Raw genomic sequence first — 17,100 nt, 5'->3', positions numbered from 1 at the left:
TCACGCCTCCAGGGTCCCAGGTTCGATTCCCGGCTGGGTCACTGTCTCTGTGGAATCTGCACATTCTCCCCGTGTCTGCATGGGTTTCCTCTGGGTGCTCCGGTTTCCTCCTACAGTCCAAAGATGTGCGGGTTAGGTGGATTGGCCACAAAAGGTTAAGTGGGGGTTACTGGGCTACGGGGATAGGGTAGATGCGTGGGCTTGAGTAGGGTACTCTTTCTAAGGGCCGAGCAGACTCGGGCTGAATGGCCTCCTTCTGCACCGTAAATTCTACGATTCTATGATCCTGGTGAGTGCAAGATGAAAAGCTTCGACAGGATGTGTTTTTTCTCAACAATTTTTTTTTCTCTTCATTAGATAACTACAGCAAAGCAGCGAAAGTTTCAACTTGTTCAGCTTCAGCACTTTTCTTTAAGTACTAGGAAATAATTTTGGCCAAGCAGTCTCCACTTAGTCTACTTCAGAACAATGCACCTGCCACAAAAACTGCTTGAAATATTGAAAGCCCCAAGCTCTGGTTCAATTTGTGGCTGCAGAATCCCACGCCAATGATGCACACTACGTGATTTGCTTCCGGCTTTCTTTCAGATAATAGTAAGAGTTGATGACGTCTTAAACAGATGTTATGAGAAGTGTGAAAACATGACAACAACGTGATCAGATAATTTCTATTTTACGTTTGTTTTAATTTTTATGACAGCTTTCTCTGATGGATGACAAGAAAAATGTTTATACACTGAGGTAGCTCAGATGTTTAAAATAAAAATAACTATCGATCTATAGGGATGGATTGACCTACTTTAATGGAAAAGCGTCAAAGTGGATTTCTGCCCTTGGGCCTATCTCCACCATGACTTTCACTCATTTTCCTCCATCAGAACGCTTTCCGCATGCAAAGGGTGATCCTGTCTGAACCTCTACCAATGTCCACTATTATTGGAGGAGGGACATAAGTCATTGGCAATGCAAGTATCCAATGAAAACGTTCATATTAGACCTTGCGGTAAGCTGAGGTCTAATAAATGGCCTGCAGAAAGGGAGATGTGCCTGCTATCTCTCTGAATTTTATCAAAATAGTCCACTGCAAACTAGAGGACAATGGTTGAATGTTGGGGATTGCAGTTGGTGAAGCTGTGTTCTGGTTGGTCTGCTCAGAATTCTTTAGAGAATATTAATCTATCAAAGGTGAAGTGTGAGTGAAAATATGGACAATATTAAGGATAGTTACTCCCTTCCTCTAATGTTTAATTATGCATCTGTGTACACTATGCACGTTTTGGTCATGGTCTTATTTGGATTTAACGCTATATTTTCATACTTTTGTGTCCTGAATTTGCCCAGCAACTCTCCTGATCTCCTGCTGTCACTTCATGTCAGCAGAACTGCCAGTGTAGCACCATAAATGGACATGTCTGTCAATCTTCCACCAAAGTTACAGCAGGAAATCGGGCAAACCCCTGCAGAAATTTGGTGGAAACATTAGCACACTTTACAATTATTCTTTTGCACCATTATTACTGCAAACACAGGCACATTTTGATTCAATATGTGCCTAATCTAGGGAAAAACAATTGAATTACTGCCTTGCAGACTGACACTAAATAATTGTTTAACTGCCGCGTATAATAAATAATCAGCGCCACTTTCATTGTCATGTTGGGAGGACTTGTAATGGCTGCTACCCAGGAAAGGCTTCTTTCAAATAAGTGAGTTAGAATTCTAATCAGTTAACATGATTAGACTGTGGCACTGTGCAAGCCAAAAGAAAAGGTAGCACATCATACCCTCTCTTGGGGCCCTGGCATCCTGACTGTGCCACTGGCCCAGGTAAAAGCAAAATAAAACTTTCTGTTTTAGTGGCGCATTAGAAACTTTCGCAATTGCTCTGGGTGCAGAATACTTTCCACAATGTTAATTGGATTGGAGCAATACAAATTTATCTGACTACACATTTTACCGGATGTTGCAGTGTTATGTAGATTCAGGGATTATGAAAGGAATATTCAACCTGCGTCGAACCAAGTCAAATGATGTACCTAATAACATAACGGGCTGATTTCTCCCAAAATGGGACTATGTCCCCACGCCGTCATAAAAACACTGGCGTTTCACTCCGGAGTTTCCTAAAGAAAAGATAAGCCAATTCGCTCACCTGCAGGGGGCTAGCAGGGACCCAGTGATTCACGCAGCTTTAGCTGCGGAAACGGGCCCCCACACTTCCGGTTTTGACTCCGCGCATGTGCACGGCGGCAGCCTCGCCGAGCGCCATGGCGGACTGCAAAATGTAGGCCCGTCCCCCTCCCGATCGGGCCCGATTTCGTCGTGAAATTGGCATCCTCCACCCCCACGCCTCACGCGATTTTAGCGTGGGGCTGTGGAAAATCCAGCCCAATATGTAGAATTTTTCATAATTGGCTGTAGATTATTTCTCAATTAGCTAGCAGTGGTGTCATGATATTTACTCATACCTGAAAGTATCACACAAAATCAACTCAGGGGTTGCAGTTGCTACTGTGAGAAAAACTGCCAAAAAATATGTTGGGCAGGATTTCCGAAGGCTGACGGGGGTAGGACTGGAGGTGGGCCTGGAATTTTGGGCCAGAACCATCCTAACCCTGAGCCATTTTCGAGAAGGTTAGGCTAGGCTGCCTGCCTGCAAGTGGTGGGTAGCCAACTGAGGCAACTAAGAGCATTTTAAGGCATCTTTCCTGAACCCAGAGTTGAATTTCCCAGTCGGCAGATGGGCCGCACACTGCAGCCAAGACAGTGAGAAGAAGTTGTCCCTAGGTGGGAGGGGAAGTAGGGTGGGGAGTGGGTAGCATTTTATCCACTAGGGACCCTCCCCCGTACCTGCCATGGTTGTGGGGACCACAGCATTAGCTGCTGATCACTCAGTGAAAGGGTTATTCCTCCATCACCATGGTCTGACAGCTGTGGCTGTCAAATTATTATTTTTTTTTAAACTGGTTGTCAGAGATTGCCTCCATTGTGAGATGGGACTGTCAATGTGTTGTCACTATTGACTCTCTAGTCTCAAGACCCCACTTGCTGTCTATAATTAGATAGCAGGTACGCCCTCTGGTTAATAATTGGTCAGCTCACCAAAAATCCTGACAGATTTGTCACAACCACACATCAGGCATGGTCAGGATCTGGAATTGATTCCGATGTTGGGATCACGATCCGAAGCAGAAAATCCAGCCCACTGAACCCAACTGTATTGTAAGCAACAATTTATATTATGTGTTAACAATTGGGGAAAATTAAGATTTAAAACATTTAATTAGGATAAAATAAAATAAAAAGAGCAATTGATTAGCATATCAACGAGACAAGCAAGTGCTTACCTATGTAATATGGGGTATAGAAGAGATAACTTCAAAAGTGGAGAGATAAGGCAATTGGCACTTATATGCTAAAAAGCTGCGTCCACAGGGTGGGTAACATCAAAAGGAAAAAAATGATATTTCCACAGCCGAATAACTGGAGAAAGGGACACAGTAGCAGCAGCTACCATCACAGCCACATCCAGCTGCAGAAAACAGTCTCCTCTGAAAACAAGTTATTACTAAAAGGACAGCCAGTTAAACTCGAACTCAAACCAACAAAATTACACTTTAGCTGAAAGTGACGGTTTTCTCCAAACATGGACAAATAGCCTGTGCGTGGTAATTATCTACTGGATATAGCTCATAGAGTTTACAATATTGGATGTTGTTTAGGAACAAAGGGGCATCTCAGAGTTCAGGATACATACGTAGTTGGGAATAAAGGGGTAACTTAATGTAATACTATGTATATATAGCCATCAGTGTACTATCAAATTATACTGTAATCCTTCTTGTCAACTTTTAAGTTAATACACTTTTTTCATTAATTAATCACAAAACAACTGGACTATTCCTCCCTGGTTTGCATATCTTTCCTCACAGTTTACCAAATTGAAAATATACACCACTTTCAAGTTACCCTTCTGGGTAACCCTTGGGGCAGCACGGTAGCATTGTGGATAGCACAATTGCTTCACAGCTCCAGGGTCCCAGGTTCGATTCCGGCTTGGGTCACTGTCTGTGCGGAGTCTGCACATCCTCCCCGTGTGTGCGTGGGTTTCCTCCGGGTGCTCCGGTTTCCTCCCACAGTCCAAAGATGTGCAGGTTAGGTGGATTGGCCATGATAAATTGCCCTTAGTGTCCAAAATTACCCTTAGTGTTGGGTGGGGTTACTGGGTTATGGGGATAGGGTGGAGGTGTTGACCTTGGGTAGGGTGCTCTTTCCAAGAGCCGGTGCAGACTCGATGGGCCGAATGGCCTCCTTCTGCACTGTAAATTCGATGATAATCTATCGATGATAATCGATGTTTTGGGATACCCTCGCATTAATCAGCGGCATTCTTAACATATGTAATTACTTCTATTTGGTTAAGAAAATAATACATTTCTGACAAATTTATATCTTGGTTTGTAATATTATCCAATGCCCTTGATTAGGTTACTGCCCTTGATTAATTATTTACAAATACATCCCATCATTCAATGTGACCAAACATAAAGAGGGACTATGGGTGAAAATTTCTCGAAGTGTTTGTTAAGACAAGAAAATCAGAGTGCAGCTCCCCGGCTACACAACCAGTTTTTCTCGCCAGGTAATGTTACACTTCGAAGCATCTCTGACGCTGTCACGCTTGTGGGGTGGAGCCTGATTGAGCCAGTGCCAGCTCTACAGAAAGTGAAGAGTATCCCGATCGGCAAGAAAAAACCCATCTTCCCCTCTCCTCTAAGGGGAAACCCCCATATACCCAAGGTCAGCTCCCCCCCTCCCCCGCACACCCCACGGATAAGAAAAACTCCCTCCCACTGGAACTCCCCAGAGGTGCCCCCAGGCTCTACCCCCAGGCACCGTCCCCTGGCAAGTGCCGGGGCAGTGCCAGGGTTCCACCCGAGCATGTCCCTCCCTCGGGGGCTTTACATACCTGTGCGCCCTCAGCGGGTTCCCGTCACCTGGTTCCCATTTTTGAAAAGCAGTTGTAAACCGTGCCGACCGTGAAGTGATGCCAACGAGGGGAATTCTTAAATGTAGGGGAAACATACGGCAGGAAAGCCTTTTAATTAGATGCTAATTTATTTGGAAAATAGATTCCCACCTTTTCTTGGGGGGGGGGGGGGGGGGGGGGGGACTCTTTGTGTCGCCGCCTGCCGGGAAAGGAAAAATCAGAAAGCAAGACCGCACCATCAAGATTCTCATTTTGGTGGTCTCGCAAGATTTTCCACGGGCATCGCCATTTTCGCCCTCGGCGAATGGCAGCAGAAATCCCGGCCCATAATTTGCTTCTATGACAAGGTTATTCCACTATTTGTCTCATTCCTGTATTGTTCCTTCTATACTGTCTTAGGTCACAGTTAGCCCAGACTGAGCCATCTGTAAATGAGGGATTGCTGTGGTTACATTACCATGGCTCAAGCCCCACAATCTGCAAACATGTGGCACATAACAAGAAAGGGGTTTCTGTAGTAATGCTGAGTGAGCCTCTGTTTACTCAGTCGGGGATTTTGAACTAATCTGGAGTGAAATTATACCAAGTTATTACTTGTGACTTTAGTGAGAACCTAAAGTGCCTATTGCCGCCGCCATTCTTCATATGGAACTATTTTATTCTCTACAGAGCCTGGAAGAGATTTGGGCTAGTCAATAGGAGGTTTATTGGAGATTCAAAACAGCAATTGCTTAACAATGTGCTACTTGTAAAGTTTTTTTTTCAAATGCTTTAAAAATATCACTGAACCAAACAACTTAAATGTGTTCTAAATATAACACAGATCAAATGCAACAGCTGTTGTTGGGCAATTCTCTCTCATCTGCTTTTATTTCAATATAAAATAAGCAAAACGTTTTTCATCTAACACTGTAAACCAACTTCATTTCTAAAAGGGAATTCTTTTAATAAACTAAAAATGCTGATTTTTTTACGCTGTCCTATGTGGTACAATAATACTAATTGTTCTCAAAGGACTTGTAATTAAACTCTTCATAAAAATAAAGATTATTGTTTTGCCCCATTGAAAAGTACTGTCGAGTTAAAGGAATGTTTACTTCCTATTTCATAGCAATGGAAAGTAATTTTGATAAGAAAAACATGATAAAAATCTGTTGGATATTTTCATTAGTTGGAAACTGTCCTGTTTTAGCAGAGAACATCCCCCTGACTAATCTATTCTAACCAAACACAAACCAATTGATAAATCAACCCTGCACAGTCACTTCATCAACAAATACAAACGCTTGAATAATTTGCAAAGTTTTGGATAAAAATGAGTCAAATCATGTTTTTGAGAGGCCACACATACTGTATTATTGCTGCTGCTTGACTAGCTTGTGCATGTTTTGGTGTCTCTGCAGGACTAACAGAAATAGGCTGTGCTGCATATATAGTGCATACGAATGAATCATGAGATCACCCAACTGCTTAATACTAAAGGGAAATGGATGGAGGAATTGACTGAAGTCTATTGGCACAGTCCTTCGACCTGTGAGCAGTAGGCTCCTATTAACAAAAATTCAGATTTTGAAGTGCCAGTGTTATGCCAAAGGGCAGGACACATTTGAGATACTTCTTTTTTCTCCCCCCTCCAATTCGCCTTTTCTTTCTCTTCCCGTCCTGAATAGACAGATTCCTGCTGGGATAGAGTTCCATTGGTTTTGGCAGCACTTAAGCATTTCATTCTACTGGGTGCTGTCCATAATAAACCAGTTGATTTTATATGGGAGGACAGTATCATGCTGTATTCATTCCAACAGGAGCCATTCTATCTCCACCATCGGCACCCCTTTCTCCATTCCATCTTACAACCCAGCACAGGGGCTGGGATCCTCCGAGCCTCCCCGCTGCAATCGCGCTCAGCGCCGGGGCAGAGAATGGGCGTCAGACCTGCGATCGGGTCCGACAATCGCGCGCGCAGTCGACGCGACACCGGTCGGGGGCCATTGAAAGAGGCCCCCGCGGCGATTCTCCGCCGACAACTGGCTGAGTTCCCGCCGGCGTGGTTCACTCATGGTTCTACCCGGCAGGAGCTCGGAGCGGCGGCTGCGGACACAGTCCCCTGGTGGGGGGGATCCGTCACCAGGGGGGGGGGGGCCTCCAGGCCGACAGGCTCGTGATCGGGGGCCACCGATCGGCGGCCGCATGCAATCTCGGGAGGGCCTATATTGTCGGGGCCGGCCTACGGTGTGGGTCCGCCATGTTGCGCGGGGCCGCTGCAGCAGGCGGCCGAAAGTGCATGCGTAGACCTGTGGCCGGAGGTGCAGGGCCCCGTATTGGCAGCCGGAGCTGCGAGGAGCACTCCAGGGCCCTGCTAGCCCCCTGCAAAACGAAGAATCACTCTGGACTTTCTACAGGAAAGTCCAGAGTGATTCGTGCCCGTTTTCTCACGGGCGTGGGGACATTATCAGAGAATTCCGCACAGGGACATTGACTGACTATTTGTGATGCAGATACACTTTTCTTTCAGTAAATATAGATTTGTCATTTAAAAATTCAAGTCAAAATCTACACAGTGGTGGATTTTCAGTGGAATTTTTTTTTTTCATAAACAGAAACAACATTTAAATCAAATAACGTTATAAAAGGTCCTAAATTTGTTGATCCATTCTGAGGTAACCCAGCCATAGGTTCAGGGGGGAGTTCACAGGAAGGGTTGCTCCCTCAACCGGAACTGAAATGTTGCTGCTTTCCAGCTTGTAGGCAGATTTTGTGGGATGGCCTTGTGGAATTTTGTGGTAATATATTAGTTATTGCTAACGTGGATATTTTTTCCTTTCCTTCTTCCCATTTAGTTATCCCTTGACTGTGGAGGACAGCCAAGCCTAAGAAGGCGGACAACCTGGTCTTTCAGATTTACTACCTCCATTCTGCAGCTGCCAATATCAGAGGACCTCAAAAATAGATTCCCTGCTTAATTATCCTCCTTCCCTGTGGGACCTTTCTAGGTATAGCCAAGAACCCCTCTTCCTCTAGTGTTACAGCTTAATGATGGATCAATCCACATCTGGAATTGTGTCTGCAAGGTCACATTCTATGGATTAAGTCGGTGGCTGGAAATTGAAATACCCTGAAAGTATTGGGTGGATTCTCTGCCTCCCCAGCCACGTGTTTTTCAGCGGAGCTGGCAGTGGAATTCTCTGTTCCTGCCACTCCACGCCACGGAAACCCATGGGTGGGAGCGGCTGCCGGCTGGACGGAGAATCCTGCAGGTGGAGAATTCACCCCATTGTCTCTCTGAGGATCGTACCAAATGGATCCATTAACATTGGGAGCTAGGACATTTTCTTTTAGCATGCTGTGGGTTGTTTCATTCATGATTGCTTTAAACATTTGTGTACTGTCTCAGTTCTGGTAGAATTTGTCACAGCTGCCAAAATGTGAGCAGAGTTTTCAGACCAGGTTGTTTGATGTGGATTGGCCTGAAGCCAATTGTATTGCCGTTCAAGACAGGTGACCGTGACCTATACAAGAAATCTAGGTATGACCACAAGGCCACCAAGGATGCCAAGAGACAATACGAGACTAAGCTAGATCACAGACCAACAACACGGACTCTTGTAGGTTGTGGCAAGGCTTAAACAAAATAATGGGCTACAAAGCAAAGCCGAGTAGAATCTTCGGCAAGAGCCCACCATTCCCCGGTGAACTCAAGTATTCTACGCTCATTTTGAGCAGGAAACCACCAAACCGTTGTCAACTTGGACACAGCCATATCTACCATCATAGCTTCCAAAGTCAGATTGGCCTTCTTGAAATTGAACTCTCAGAAAGCAATGGGTCCTGACGGAATCCCTGGTCGTGCACGCAGATCCTGTGTGGACCAACTGGAGGGTGTGTTTATAGACATCTTCAACCTCTCCCTACTCCATTCTGTGGTTCCTACCTGCTTCAACAATGACTACCATCATACCGGTGCTAAAGAAGAACCAGGCAACGTGCCTCAATGACTACCGTCCGGTGGCCTTGACATCGATCATTATGAAGTGCTTTGGGAGGTTGGTCATGAAACACATCAACTCCATACTCCCAGAATGCCTTGATCCACTGCAATTTGCATACCGCCACAACCAATCCACAGCAGACACCATCTCCCTGGCCAAACAGTCATTTTGACAAAAAGGACTCCTACGTCAGACTCCTAATCATTGACTACAGCTCCATCTTCAACACCATAATCCTTCCAAGCTCATATAAAAACTCTAAAACCTAGGACATGGCTCCTCCTTCTGCAACTGGATCCTCAACTTCCTGACCCATAGACCACAATCAGTAAGGATTAGTTATCTTTACTCCTCCACGACAATCCTCAATAATAATAATAATCTTTATCAGTGTCACAAGTAGGCTCACATTAACACTGCAGTGAAGTTACTGTGAAATTCCCTAGTCGGCACGCTATGGTCTCTGTTCGGGTACACTGAGGGAGAATTCAGAATTTCCAATTCACCTAACAAGCACGTTTTTAGGGACTTGTGAGAGGAAACCGGAGCAAACCCACGCAGACACGGGGAGAATGTGCATACGCATACTCCACACAGACAGTGACCAAAGCCAGGAATCGAACCCGGGTCCCTGGCTCTGTGAAGCAACAGTGCTAACCACTGTGCTACCATGCCGATACAGGGACCCCCGCAAGGCTGTGTACTTAGCCCCCTACTATACTACCTATACACACATGACTGTGTCGCAAAATTTGGCTCTAACTGCATCTACAAGTTTGCTGATGACACGACCATAGTGAGTCAGATCCCAAACAACGATGAGTCAGAATGCAGGAAGGAGATAGAGAGCCTAGTGGAGTGGTGTAACAACAACAATCTCTCCCTCAACGACAGCAAAACTAAGGAGCTGGTCATTGACTTCTGGAAGCGAAGTATCGTACACACCCCTGTCTACATCAATGGTGCCAAGGTGGAGATGGTTGACAGCTTCAAATTCCAAGGTGTGCACATCACCAATAATCTGTCCTGGTCCACCCACGTTGACGCTACAACCCTGAAAGCACTACAGTGCCTATACTTCCTCAGGAAACTAAGGAAATTTGGTATGTTCACATTAACTCTTATCAATTTTTACAGATGCACCAAAGAAAGCATCCTATCTGGCTGCATCACAGCCTGGTACAGGAACTGCTCGGCCCAAGACCGTAAGAAACTACAGAGAATTGTGAACACAGAGCAGTCCATCACACAAACCAGCCTCCCATCCATTGACTCGATCTACACTTCCCGCTGCCTTGGGAAAGCGGGCAGCATAATCAAAGGATCCTTCCACCCGGGTTATTCTCTCTTCCAACTTCTTCCATCGGGCAAGAGATACAAAAGTCTGAGAACACGACTAACAGATTCAAAAACAGCTTCTTCCCCGCTGTTACCAGACACCTGAATTACCCTCTTATGGACTGACCTGATCTCGCCACACATCTTCTCTACTGAGTAGCACTACACTCTGTATGCTTCACCCGATGTCTGTGTATTTACATTATGTATCTATGTTATTCATGTATGGAACGATCTGTCTGGACTGTACGCAGAACAATACTTTTCACTTTACTTCAGTACACGTGACGATAAACCCAAATCTCCTTAGCAAGATGGAAGTTCAAACTAAAAACATTTAATCTTTTCAGCTTTACAGTTGCAAAGCATCAACTCTGCAGGAAAAAGCCACAAGGAAGAGTTGCATAATTGCAATAACGTTGAATTAACACAATGTGGCAGAGTTCTGCACTCTACCGAGTGCCCTCTATACTTGTCATTATTTTAGCATTATTATTTTAACACTACTGCCAAAACAACTGAAGATCGAGTCCCAATCCCTCTCTGCCCACCAATTGCCTGCTGTAAGACCCCGCCCACATGCCCTGCATTTTGCTGGTTCTGGGCTCCAGGGGCTGGATTCTCCGAGCCTCCGCACCGGATTTGCGCTTGGCGCAGGAGAGGAGAATGGGCTTCAAACCCGCGATCGGGTCCGCCGCCACTCCTGTGATTCTCCGGTCGCTGGAGAATCGCCGTGAAAAAGGCGCGCGCGGTCGACGCGGCACCAGTTGGGGCCATTGAAAAATGCCCCCGCGGCGGTTCACCAAAGCCAACTGGCTGAGTTCCCGCCAGCGTGGTTCTCTCATGTTTCCACCCGGCGGGCACTCGGCGTGGACAGTCCACAGCCGCCCTGGTGGGGTGTGTGGGATTCTTTGCCGGGGGGATCTCCTGGACGGCCAGGGTTCCGATCGGGGGGCCACCGATCAGCGGGCGCACGCGATCTGGGGGGGCCTATGTTGTCGGTGCCAGTCCGCGGTGTGAGTCGGCCATGTCGTGCGGCGCGGCCGACCGAGGCCGCCGCTGTGCGCATGCCCGGACCCCTGACCGAAAGTGCAAGGCCCCTTATCGGCAGCCGGAGCTGCAAGGAGCACTTTGGGGCCCTGCTAGCCCCCAGGTAAGTCCAGAGTGATTTGCGTGCGTTTTTTCACAGAACTTATGTACAAGTGAGGGTGGAAGGCCCGTTTCCAGCCAATTAATGCTCCTCAGAGGTAAAATTGCCATAGTCCCAGATGAATGAAAAAAGTCTGCTTGCCCCTTTGAGGGGGAGAGTTGACTGGTGGTGATTTAACCCGAGGATCAGCACACCTCAGGTAAGCAGCAACATTGAGAAGGCGAGGCCTTCATGAATAACCTCAGCCAGTACGGGTATTGAACCTGTGCTGTTGGCCTTGCTCTGCATCACAAACCAGCTGTCCAGCTAATTGAGTTCAGCAGCCTCCATTGCCAAAACCTGCAGGGATTCCAGTCTCCCTCAGCTGTATATTTTCTAAGATTTACACGTCAGACACAATATGCAATGGCTGGGCTTCTCTGGCGGGCGGGAAGGCTAGTTGGGGGAGGCATGGGGGAAATACAATGGGAGTGCACAAATGGTCACACCGTGGCAATTTCCCATCCTCCCCCCGCCCGCCAATGGTGTAATGGGGTTCCCACCATGACAGGTCGGGATTTTCATTACCATACATTAATATATCATTAGCGGGCCTTCCGCTCTATCATCCCTCCACATGAGGGCTTACCTTCCCCCCGCATCACACCTTGTCAGCAGGGTTTACAACAGCTTTTGCCAAATGGGGATCTGCCAAACCATCCCTGCTGAGGATTCACAGGTAAGTACAGTCTCTGGGGGAGAGAGTAATGCTCGGCAATACCCTGGCACTACCCAGATACTGCCCCCTCTCACTGGCCCTGGCGTTGACGGGGGGAGAGGAGAGGATCCTGTGGGGCAGTATGTGTGGGGAAATTTCCCATGTCAGTTGGGTAGGGGTATGATGGATGTTTCAAGGAGTGGGAGGAGGTTCCGTGTCTGTGGTTGGATTGGCTCCGTAGTGAGGTGGCGCTATTGGGTGGGCATTCCGTGGGATGGATGGGGGGGGGGGGGGGTGGAGAAGGGAGATCCATGGTGGGGGAAAAGGGAGGTCCGTGGTGGTGGGGGAAAGGGAGTTCGGTGGTGGTGGGGGAAAAGGGAGCTCCGTGGTGGTGGGGGAAAAGGGTGAATGTGTGATGGGGGGAGATAAGGGAATTCCATGCTGGTGTGGGAAAGGGAGTTCTGTGGTGGGGGGGGGAGGGGGAGAAGGGAGTTCCATGGTTGGGGGTGGGAAGAAAGTTCCGTGGTGGGGGGGGGGGGGGGAAGGGAGTTCCGTGGTTGTGGGGGGGGGGGCAATGGAGTTCTGTGGTGGTGGGGGAGGGAGTTCCCTGGTGGGGAGGGGAAGGGTGTTCTATGGTGGGGAGGGGAAAGGGAGTTCTCTGGTGGGGAGGGGAAGGGAATTCTGTGGTGGTGGGGGGGGCGGTGGGGGAGAAGGGAGTTTTGTGGTGGGGGAGGGTTTTCCGAGGTTGAGGGAAGGGAGTTCCGTGATGATGAGAGAAAGGGAATTCCGTTGGTAGGGAGGGGAAGGGAATTTTGTGGTTGCGGGGGGGGGGGGGAAAGAGTTTTGTGGTGGGGGTTGGATTTCCATGGTATGGGGTGGGGAATGTGTTCCGTGGTGGGGGAGTAAGTTCCGTGGTGGTGGGGGAAACGGAGTTCCCTGGTGGGGAGGGGAAGGGAGTTGCTTGGTATGGTGTGGGGTGCGGTGCTTGTTCCGTGGTGGGGAGTGGAAGAGAATTCCTTGGCGGGGGTAAGGGAGTTCTGTGGAGGGTGGGGGGGAGGGGGGAGAACTGTGGTGGAGGGGGGGATTTTCGTGGGGTGGGGGGGATGGAGGGATTTCCATTGGGGGGGGGGGGAGATGGAATTCCGTGGTGGGGTTGTGGGGGAGAGGGAGTGAGTTCTGTGGTGAGGGGGGGGGGGGGGGGGAGAAAGAGAGATTTCTGTTATTGTGCAGGGAGGGGCATTCTGTTTTCTTTATATCGGGGCGCCCTGATCTTTTAAAACCCGAGAAAGCTGGTGGGGTGGGATCTTTCAGTTTGTTCACTGAGTGCCCAATATTACGGCGGATGAAGCCGTCCCTGGGACAAGCAGCGTCCACCCAGTTTTTCCCGCCTTCTACGAAGCTCTGCAGAAACATGAGAAATTTCTGCCTATGGGCTTGATTTTCAATTGGCAGTGTGGATGAGGTCAGGTCCAGGTGCACTCTCACTGTGCTCTTCCTGAATGTTATGTCGTTGTCCTAATGACTCAGGATGCACTGTAATTTTCAAAGTGAGAGCAGGGGGAGCTGGAAACCTATTGGCTTCCAATTAAATGATTGTTAAGCTTCTTCAAGATCTTTTTAATGGAGTGGAGAGCAACAGAAGAAGGAGATTTCCAAATCTGAGAACGGGAGGAGTGAATGATGTGGGACACATTAATGTGCAGCTGTCAGGCATAGCCGTATTTATTGCCGCTGCTGACTTAAAAAGTTTGGACATTGTGGTGAATGTATTATGCCAATAATCCACCATTGTAATTGTATCTGTATTGTATTTTTAAGAAATGTTACCATCGCTTGAGCAGATTGGGGCAGTCTGACTGATTGTTTGGACGTTTGGACATTGCAATGGTCCTCTTCTCTCCTGCATGCTCCATTCTGCAAAGCAACAGAAAGCCCAGTCAAAGCTGCTGTCTGCCTTGGAGATTTTCTCTCCAGAGCCAATTCCAGCCTCCAGACAGCACCAGACACCTTTAATTGGGCACTGAGCTGGCCTCAAGCCCAAATAGGGGCTTTGCATTAACAAAAGTGTTAACACCAGGTTGGACTTCAGAAATGATCCAGGCATTAGTTAGGTACCCTCCCTATAGCAGTGAAAGAAACTTTAATGTCACAGGAATAAAGGTATTCGAATGTCATGAGGAGCTGAATTATATCATTAATGATAAACTACTAAATAAACACTAAAATATAATTTAAAATTATGCTGACCAGTTTATTTTGATTCACAATCTACCTTTTGTCTTCAATCCATTTTAATCCAGATCCATCAAATTTTCTTCCATTTCCTCAAGGCATTGATTCCTTTGCTAAGCTTCAGTTCCAGAGTTGCTATTTCTCCTCCAGGGCTTTAGCGCAAGAGCTATTATTCATGTGTGAACTGTAACTGTAAGTGGGTCTGAATATTCAACGGTCTATACATTACACCCAAATCCAAAGCTATCTTAATTCGCTGTTCATGTGTGCACTTCCTGCAGTGGTTACTGAATAAGAATCAGGAAGAGGAGCCAGAATTTGACTTCTCTCAAATCTTTAGATATCATTTGTGCCACAACGAAACAATGACTATGCTACAGGGAACAGCTTTGAAGGATGAAATAGCCTTTTTATATCCCTGGCATTTCTACACTCTCACAACTGTTGCACAACATCTATTTTGCAATTCTCATCGAATAGTATGTCATTTATTTTCTTTTTCATTTTATACTCAACACACACACATGGAAGAATGCTAGGATCCCAAAGAAGGTTCTACAAAAAACAAAATCCAGGGGCGCGCTAGCCCTCCCAAACCTACAATTCTACCACTGGGCGGCGACGGCCGAGCGAATAACGGGATGGATCAAGGAGCCAGAAGCTGAGTGGGTGCGCGCGGAAGAGGCCTCCTGTAAGGAGACCTCCCTCCGAGCCCTCACCACGGCAGCACACCTATCCCCACCCGAAAAACACTCCAGCAGCCCGGTGGTGATAGCCACCCTCCAGTCCTGGAACCAACTATGGCAGCAATTTGGCCTGACCAAAATGTCAGACAAAGCTCCCATCTACAACAACCACAGGTTCACACCAGTGCTGACTGACGCCACCTTCAAAAGGTGGGGACAGGACGGAGGGACACTGACAGTCAGGGACCTATACACGGACAGCAGGATCGAAATACTGGACCAACTGACAGAGAAATTCCAGCTTGCTACAAAATTATGAGGGGCATAGACAGAGTGGATAGTCAGAGGCTTTTCCCCAGGGTAAAGGGGTCAATTACTAGGGGGCATAGGTTTAAGGTGCGAGGGGCAAGGTTTAGAGTAGATGTACGAGGCAAGATTTTTTACACAGAGGGTAGTGGGTGCCTGGAACTCGCTGCCGGAGGAGGTGGTGGAAGCAGGGACGATAGTGACATTTAAGGGGCATCTTGACAAATACACGAATAGAATGGGAATAAAGGGATACGGACCCAGGAAGTGTAGAAGATTGTAGTTCAGTCGGGCAGCATGGTCGGCACGGGCTTGGAGGGCCGAAGGGCCTGTTCCTGTGCTGTACTTTTCTTTGTTCTTTGTTCTTTGTTCTAGCCAGGGGGAACGAGCTAAGGTACCTGCAACTCAAAAACTTCCTACGAAACGAGACAAGGACGTACCCACAACCGCCACGACAGACATGACTGGAAGAGTTACTGCACGCAAGCATACTAGATAAAGGAAACTGTAGCGACATGTATGACCGACTGGTAGAAAGGGCCGACACTGTACTGGACGCAACAAGAAAGAAATGGGAGGAGGACCAAAGCACTGCTCAGGGTCAATTCCACCTCCACGTGCGCAAGGCTCAGCCTGACGCAGCTGAAAGAGGTACATAGAGCCCACTTAGCAAGAACCCGTATGAATAGGTTCTTCCCGGAGGTGGAGGATAGATGTGAACGGTGCCAAGGAGGCCCGGCCAACCATGCCCACATGTTCTGGCCTTGCCCCAGACTTGCGGGGTACTGGACAGCCTTCTTCGAGGCAACGTCCAAAGTGGTGGGGATGAGAGTGGAGCCATGCCCGAAAGTGGCGGTCTTCGGGGTTTCAGACCAGACAGATCTATTCCTGGGGAGGAGGGCGGGCGCCCTTGGCCTTTGCCTCCCTGATCGCCTGCCGTAGAATCCTGTTCGGCTGGCGGTCAGCAGCACCACCCAAAGCTGCAAACTGGCTGTCCAACCTCTCAGAATCTCTCCAAATGGAGAAAATCAAATTTGCCATCCGAGGGTCAGACGGCGGCTTCCACAGAACGTGGGAGCCATTCACCCAATTGTTCCGGGACCTGTTTGTGGCCAACGAACAAGCAGAAGAATAGCCAGGTAGCCAAGAATCAGGGGAAAGTAGCCAAGGCATGAGAGGGAGAGATAGACTGGGAGGGAGGGGGGGAAACAGCTAAACCTAAGAGGAAAGAAAGGCGAACCACATGAGGAGGGGGGGGGGGGGGGGGGGCAGACGCAGGGAGGGGGGGGAAAGAGGGAAGAGACAGGGACCAATAGACGAGAACCAGGGAGGTTTTTTTTGCTATGTTTGTGTGTGCCCTTCTCTTATTCTGTGCACATAACGGTAAATATACAGAAACCCAATAAAAATCATTTATAAAAAAACCACACACACATGCAATTTTAGTAATTCCGTACAATGGAAATCATGTAGATTTGGTAACCTCAAAAATGTTCTCCCTGCATCCATATTCATACAAATAATTTTGCAAAACATAGAAACCTTTCTAGGAACAACAGAGCAGTATGTCCAGCCCAAAGGATGGAATCTGATTATATATGTCATTAAATACACATTTTTCATATGAAAATAAAACGAAGCATATATAGAACCATGGAACCATAGAACTGTTGAAGGAGGCCCATCGGGTCTGCACCCTACCTAGGTCCATTCTA

At 47.6% G+C, this 17,100-nt stretch overlaps 1 protein-coding gene across 6 annotated transcripts in view; it reads right to left on the bottom strand.

Annotated features, from left to right (window-relative positions):
- Window positions 1-17,100, bottom strand: part of LOC140410681 (runt-related transcription factor 2-like) — a 257,444-nt gene that overhangs the window by 18,046 nt on the left and 222,298 nt on the right. The gene's annotated exons all lie outside the window — the stretch shown is intronic.

This window comes from Scyliorhinus torazame, chromosome 4 (genome assembly GCF_047496885.1).
Source record: "Scyliorhinus torazame isolate Kashiwa2021f chromosome 4, sScyTor2.1, whole genome shotgun sequence".
NCBI lineage: Eukaryota > Metazoa > Chordata > Chondrichthyes > Carcharhiniformes > Scyliorhinidae > Scyliorhinus > Scyliorhinus torazame.
This window is presented reverse-complemented; position numbering and strand designations above follow the sequence as displayed.